The 7,479-nt window shown below is 31.0% G+C and overlaps 1 long non-coding RNA gene across 1 annotated transcript; it reads left to right on the top strand.

Annotated features, from left to right (window-relative positions):
• Positions 1–2,452: 2,452 nt before the first annotated feature.
• LOC140452510 (uncharacterized) lies at positions 2,453–7,355 on the top strand. Its single transcript, XR_011952198.1, has 4 exons — positions 2,453–2,605; positions 3,576–3,832; positions 4,460–4,615; positions 7,035–7,355. It is a non-coding gene; the product is annotated as an uncharacterized lncRNA (long non-coding RNA).
• The last annotated feature ends 124 nt before the right edge of the window (positions 7,356–7,479 follow it).

Genomic DNA, 7,479 nt, shown 5'->3' with positions numbered 1-7,479 from the left:
ATCTTCTACATCCATTTTTCACCTTGTTTTGGGCCGAACTCTTCTCTGACGTCCTTCTATTGTACTTGACAGTAGTATTTTCTGTAGGCTACCCTCTGTCATCCTCTGTATGGGTCCTAGATATCTTAGTCGTTGTGTTCTTATTACTCCTAGTATGCTGGGCTCCCCATATAACTCTCTCAGGTTTTCGTTTCTTCTTTGGATCCAAACGCCTTGTTATAACTGCTATAAACACTCTTGTTCGTTTTCATTAGTCCATTTGAGATTTCTTCTTCTATATTTAATTTTCGTATTATAATTGTTTGTACTGTTAGTGTGTACTGTTAAATATTTTCCTCTTACATTTTCTTGGTATGTGCATTCCATGTATTTTGTTTTATTGCATTCAAATTCAAGTCCTTTTTTTATGACTTTTTCTTCTAATTTTTTACTTAACCGGATCACCTCCTGTTTGCTTTTCGCTACGATTGCTACATCATCAGAGAACGCCAGGCCTTGAAGCTTTTTATAATATATAACTCTTTTTCTATTTATATTGGCTTTCTGTAGCTTGTTTTCCAGGAGAAGACTAAAGAGAAGAGATGAAAGTGGGTCGCCTTGCCTAAGGTTACGTTCAAGATGAATGCTGGTAAAAACTGGTATATTCTCTGACTCAGAGTGCTCAGACTGTCTGACTGAGCTACGGGTAGTATATGGCCATTATGAACGCTGGTTTTCCGACTGATCAGTGCAGCATGGAACTTACAAGAGAACAGACTGCAGCTCCTTTGCTAATAATGACAATGTTTTGATAAAGTTAAAACCAATCAGAAGGGAAACACATGCAATTAAGAAGTTAAAGCGTATTTACGGGTAGTACAAACACATTTTTCCTGCTTGCCGACGAAAAAAGATCTTGCGAATATTTCAGAATGAATCTGCACACCTTTCATTTTATTTTGTCAAAATTTGAACATATACTTTCAAAGAACTTGACGAATTATCACAAAACCCCTATTCTGACAGGAGACAGATTGGTTATCAGGTTATAGGGTAAGTAAATACTCTTTTTTCGCAGTTTTATATTTATATTATATATATTTTTAACTTATATAAGTAAAAAGTGGAAAAAAATTAGACTTGAATTAAAAATTGTGCTCAAAACGAATAAAAATCAACACTCATAGGTGTCAGGTGACTGAAACAAGAATGAAATGTTCATTCCGGTAAAAGTCTGAGTCATACGCCTGCTGTCTGACTCCGAAAACCAGCGTTCATCTTATATCTTCCATTTTTTTAGTATATTTTTTATATGCATTGCCAATATTTTGATTGAAACGAATTAAAGTTTCTAATTGTATTGTTTTTTATTTTTCCTCCATACCTTAGAATCGAAGTCCCCAGAGGGCGTCACATGTTGGCGGATGCTGCGCAAGAGCAAAAAAATACTGTTACAGCTAAAGGTATTGTGTGTTGTGTATATTCAGTATTCAGTGCAGTGCATAAAATTTTCGTTTAAGTTGCTTCAAGTTGTATTTTGTTTCTGGTAATTCAGGTATTGAAAATACTTAAATACATATTGTAAAATTATTAAATCCCTAAAACTAACGTTTAAAAATTTCCCAAATGGTAAATTTATTAGTAGCAGACCACATGGTTGTCTTAAAAATTCATGCAAGTATATATAAATACACCTATAATAATTTTCGGACCTTTTTTCACCAGCAGAATTTATTTTTTCAATTTAACTTGTATTTAATCAACTACTGTTTGTCCCAGAACATCAATTATGATATGCTTTTCCAATCATCTCTTACCCTTACCTTCTGTATAAAATTGTGCCTTATTTGTAAAATAAAAATTGCGACTAACAGCAAAAAGTAAAAAATAAATAAATATTCTATGTTATTCCCTATTCCTTAAAATTAGAAAAAGGGGTTGAGTTTATCGAAAGTACAAGCCGAATATAGCCGCAAATGTCAACCATGACATAAAATATTTCGGTTTGGCAGTGTGGACAGAGAACAACCCAACACTCTGTGTCTCTGTTATTCTAGGGTGTGGATATGTTGTATGCTTCAAATATAAAGACATAAAACTTTAGAAAAGTATATTTTGATTATGCTATTTTATGAATTCTACAATTTTTAATTTATATGAAACAATAACGAGTAAATATTTGTCTCTTTCGAGATTAATTGCTAACATCTGGCAACTGCTGATTTGACGAGTACCAAATCTATGAAAGGGCAATTGCCAAAAAAAAATTTTCCCATAATTAACTGCAATTAATCTTAAACATAATAATCATAACATAACATAATATAATCAAAATGTACTTTTCTAAAGCTTTATCTCCTATTTGAAGCATACAGCTTATACAATATAAAAACATGCCAACACTGCTAAACCGAAATTTTTTGTTCCATGTTTCATGTTTGACATCTGCAGCTATAATCAGCTTGTACTTTCGGTAAATTCAACCGAAGGTTTCCTAAAACCAAAGAATATACAGCTAATAAAGAGAATATTCTTTGCTAAAACTGAAGGATAAACAATATTCCAATACATGGTACAATAATCACATTATGTGTTCATTGTACCATGATTCCAATAGTTTTGCAAGGTAAGAAACAAAAATATTCCACAATCAGGACATTAAAGTAGAGGCACTGGCGATGATTAAATAAATTACAATGTACTATTTTTAAAGCTTCCAAGAGTTGGAACATTTTGAAAATGACACCATAAAACTGTTTGCTCAATTTTTGAACAGCCATCAGATGGAATTTTTCTTGAACATTGAGTTCAAATATATTTAAGAACAAAGCTCTTCAAAGGATTTAAATCTTGGTGAACCTTTTATAGAGTAAAGTTTCAAGAAAAACATTTTCTTGTGTGAAGTTCATTTATACATTAACATAGAAGAAATGTTTCTAGTTTGTGGCTACTCTCCTTGACCTTTCCTTTATGCCTTTCCCTCTTCCTCCCATAGTATTGTTTTATCATTGATTAATCTATCTATAGCCTATTATTTATTCATATTATAAATATAGGTCTCTCCCTGCATCTAAAAGTTTTTTTAAAAAATCTGTTTCTTCTTCATATGATTAGTTATATCAAGCTGTCTATTTGAGTTTTCGAGTAACATGCATTTACTCTCCTTTTTGTCTCATAATCATATCCCCAGCATTTGTATCTAAATGTATATATTTGTATATTGCTTTGAGTTTTTTTTATGTTATTTAAGTCATTCCTCGTATATATCCTCATAGCATAGCATATTAACATTCAATATCTTGAATCTATTTGGGAATTTGGACCATATTTGGGAACCAAAGCCTCTTTGACAACTATAGGTATACTGGTTGCAGCAAATAGATAGAGAAAGTGTCCTTTGAGTGCTGGATTTCTTCATGAATCTTCGAAAGAACATTTAAACAATTGCTTAGGTTTGAAAAGGTTAGAAAAAAATATGCAAACTATTGACAGTGCTTTAGCTGGACATATTATTTTATCCAATAAGTTATATAATGAAGCAGTTTGAAAAAATAGAATTTTATTATCATATTTAATTGATTTTATGATTATTTTAGCAAACAATAACTTGCATTTCACAGTTGGGATGAGAGCTATTTAAGTAGACATTTTTAATTATGCAGTTAAACACGATCAGCAAATCCACGATTATATTTAAAAAATAGATGGGGGTGTTGAGTGTCACGTGCTGCCACTGAGAAGCCCTCTGCCAAATAAAGTTAGAAATCTCAACAGCAGTTGCAGAAAAAATAAGGCTTATTGTATGTGATGCAAATTCCCACCTAAATGAGATGTCACATACATAAATAAACAAGTGAGTACCTATTACAATATTTGTTTTTGTGTTTAAGTTATTTTGTATTAAAAATAGATAAGGGGTATATGTAAAGGATCTTTCAGACCACAGTATAAAAAAATCTACAATTTACAAGCCTGATAGCTGTTACATGTATGCAGGTGCTTTATTTTATTGATTTTTTTATGTATATCTCCATTTTTTTTGTCTTTCCATTGAGCTCTGTCAAATGCTGTTTGATAGCAAAATAGATGCTCTGTCATCTATTTTATTCTTCATCTTTCATATAATGGCCACTGTCTCACTTCTTGTCACCACTTGCTAATATTATCTGCTTATGTTGTCTAGTCAAATGTAATGCAAATTTTCATTTTTTGTTCCCCATTCACTTTGGTCACTTGTATAATCCATTCCTTTCTTCTTTCTTCACATTTGCCTTTCATTTTTTTTTTCATTTAAAAAATTACTGTAGGAAACTTACTATAAAAAAAGGCAAAACAATATCTTTATACACTTTTCTCTTGAAGAATAGAAATTCTTGAATTTCTTTTGGTAAAAAGTTGTATTAAGAATGTAATGTAGAAGTAATTTTGGAGTTTAATTTTATGTTTTTTAAATTTTAAATTTAAAATCATTATTTTTCAGTTAAGAACACTATCAATCCACCAATCCCATACAGTTGATGAATGAAGAACACCAGAATTTATGCCATGTTAGTTTCTTTATAAGAATGACCAAGTATATAATAACCTAGAAGGAAAAGATAATTTTTGGTCCATAGAAATAATGAAGAACCATAAGGTATGTAAAAAGAATAATATAACATGTATATATTGTGAGCTGAGTAAATATTAGTCAAATCTTTACAATATTAAATATTCGATATTTACAAAATTAATAGTCTTTAAGTAATTTATCATATTTGTGAAGGAACAATTTGCACCAGGTGCTTTCTCTAACTTTGTTGGACTAAAAACTAGACAGTCTATAATATGTTTCACTGAGAGTTTGACATTACACTGCTCACATTTCGGTTAAGTGTTGTAATTAAAAACTTATGTTTAGCACTGGTACGACCAATCTAAGACAGGTTATTGTCACTTGATCTCTTCTTTCGGTGTGGAAACATCTCCAAGGTTTAGTGTTCCAAACATTGGAAACTGAAAATTGCCACTTTTGGTTTTGCCACCCACTTAGGATCCTTGATTTGGTAACACTTGAAACATCATTAGTTTTCACATATTTAATGATCATAGAGTTAGCTGAGTTCATGGTTTCATGCACACACTTATCTGCTTCTTTCTTACCTTGAATTCCAATATGTGATGGGATCTATTACCTCCTTATTAAACTTTTATATATCTATCAGGTTTTTGTTTGATTTTTCCTAAAATGTGGGAATATTTTTCCTATGGATTTTAATGAGTTTAGTGAATCAGTCAAAATTATGTATTTCTGTTGTGGTTAAGATATGTGAGTGCACTGTATTGAATACTGTAGTGTATTAGCAACTTAAATTTTTGGCACATATTAGAAGACATAAATATCTCACATTTGAGAGAAATTTGTATAGTTTAAAGAAATTTAATATTTAAGACTCACATTTTTAAGAAACTTCTATTGAAAACGCTTTAATTATGTTTGTGTTTTTCTTGCAAGGAAAAATCCTAGTCTTGAAACTTACTACATGAGTTCCTCTTGGTATAAGGAAGAAACCTATTGAACACTGTTAATAAGCACTGATTTTTATTCTGTGCACTACAATTGTCTAACCGCAACACAAACTTTTTAGTATCACAGTAATGGTTTACAAAATACATTGAAAGTACTTGCAATATCTTCTTGATTTCTGCCAGATATAGCACAGTGCCACAGAACTTCTAGTGGTTTAAGCTTAGACTTTTTCCCCACAGAGGCAAATGTCTGGTTATATGTTGTGAGGCATGGAATATAGATGATTTGCTTGAACATTTCAAGTCGAGATAGCATAATATAACTTCATTGTTTTTGTTAGTTTCATTAACTTTTTCTGCAAATTCTTCGTATAATGTCCTGCTCTCTTTGACTAGTTTGTCATGGATTTTCCAAGTATTACAAAGATCACAGTCTTCAAACAAATTATCCTTATTATGGTTGTGCAAATTAAAGTTTTAACACTTCTCATTGCCTTGTCTTGCAAATGAAATTCTCTGTTCTTTCAAGATAGTCTGTACAGTTCATATGAAATACCTGACTTAAATTGTGCATGTTTGATAATGAAATCTCTGTGCATAAGTATAATATTTAAATCATTCAGTAAATATCTAGTTTTGGGAGCATGTTCCCTTCTGTAGTGTGATACTTCAGGATGGAAGGTCTCAATGTGATCGATTATAGCTTGGTGACATCCCTTATTCACTGACTGTGTTTTGTCTTATCTGTTAAAACTATTGTGGCCAAAAATTTATCATTTTTTTTGACTCATTGATAATCTTTGGTGGCCCTTCGTTAATTTTCATTGTACACTTAAATTTACATTCATTACAAAGAGGCTGAACCATATTAGATTTCTGGTCTTTTTCTAATTTTAGCTTTTTGCTTTCAACAGCTGTAAATTCTCTCTTCTTACTCTTACGTTGCACACCTTCAACAGTTGTAGTGCTTTCAAATAGTTCAACACAATTGCTATTACTGTCTTTTGTCAATAAAGATGGATTTAAGCTATTATTGCTCGAAGAAGTTGGTTTGCTCGGACTTTTACCTATTTTATTAACATCATAACAATTGGTCATTATGGCTAATATCTAAATCCAAACTTCAAAATAATAGAATTCTCGGCTGGCAGGGTTTCATCAAATTTTGCAGTATTTGTTAGTTGTAGCTGCTCCAGGTCCAAAGAAGTTTCTGTCATTTCAAGTAGAGCTGTAGTGGTAGCTGTCATTTCTTTATGGTTAAAATTGTTGTCTGTCCATGTAGATATAACTTCTACCTCAATACTGTTCAGTAACTGAAAAATGTTTATTTTCTTTGTGCTTTTTTTTGAACAAATTTATTGCAAATACACAGATAGTTGATTAAAATATTACTTTGCTTGATATATCTGTATTTGCCCATTTAATGTCTCTCAATAATCTAACTTTTTAATTTTGTTAACAAAATAAAGATATTTTAAAGATGCAGTATATATTAGATTTATCTCAATGTCATATCTTGCGTTAACTAATTTTTTTGTAATTTTTAGGACATGAAGAAGTTTAAATGAGTGGAAAGTGAAAAAAAGTTTCATAATCATTATGAGTTGCCTTTTCACTTCTCATTATGAGGTCACTTTTCAACAAATTCACGTCATGAGGGAGATCCTGGTTATGGTGATCGTTTACATAAAATCAGAAATCTTCAAGAGTATTTCAATAAACGAATGGATGAAATTTATTACCCTGGAAAATCGTTATCTTTAGATGAGTCCATGATGTGGTGGCGAGGAAGACTGTCACACATCGTGTAACACTATTCCAAAAAGCCTTTTTAGTGTATGAAATGATAAATAAATATTTAAAATATGTGTAATATACTCTTATATTCAAATATTTAGCATGGATACAAATCCTAATTCCCTAATAATAATTATTGGATTCTGAGGTGAATCATTTTTCTGTTGGAAAAAGATTCTTTGTTCTCTCTCTCTC

The sequence above is a fragment of the Diabrotica undecimpunctata genome, chromosome 10 (genome assembly GCF_040954645.1).
Source record: "Diabrotica undecimpunctata isolate CICGRU chromosome 10, icDiaUnde3, whole genome shotgun sequence".
In the NCBI taxonomy this organism is placed as follows: Eukaryota; Metazoa; Arthropoda; class Insecta; order Coleoptera; family Chrysomelidae; genus Diabrotica; species Diabrotica undecimpunctata.
This window is presented reverse-complemented; position numbering and strand designations above follow the sequence as displayed.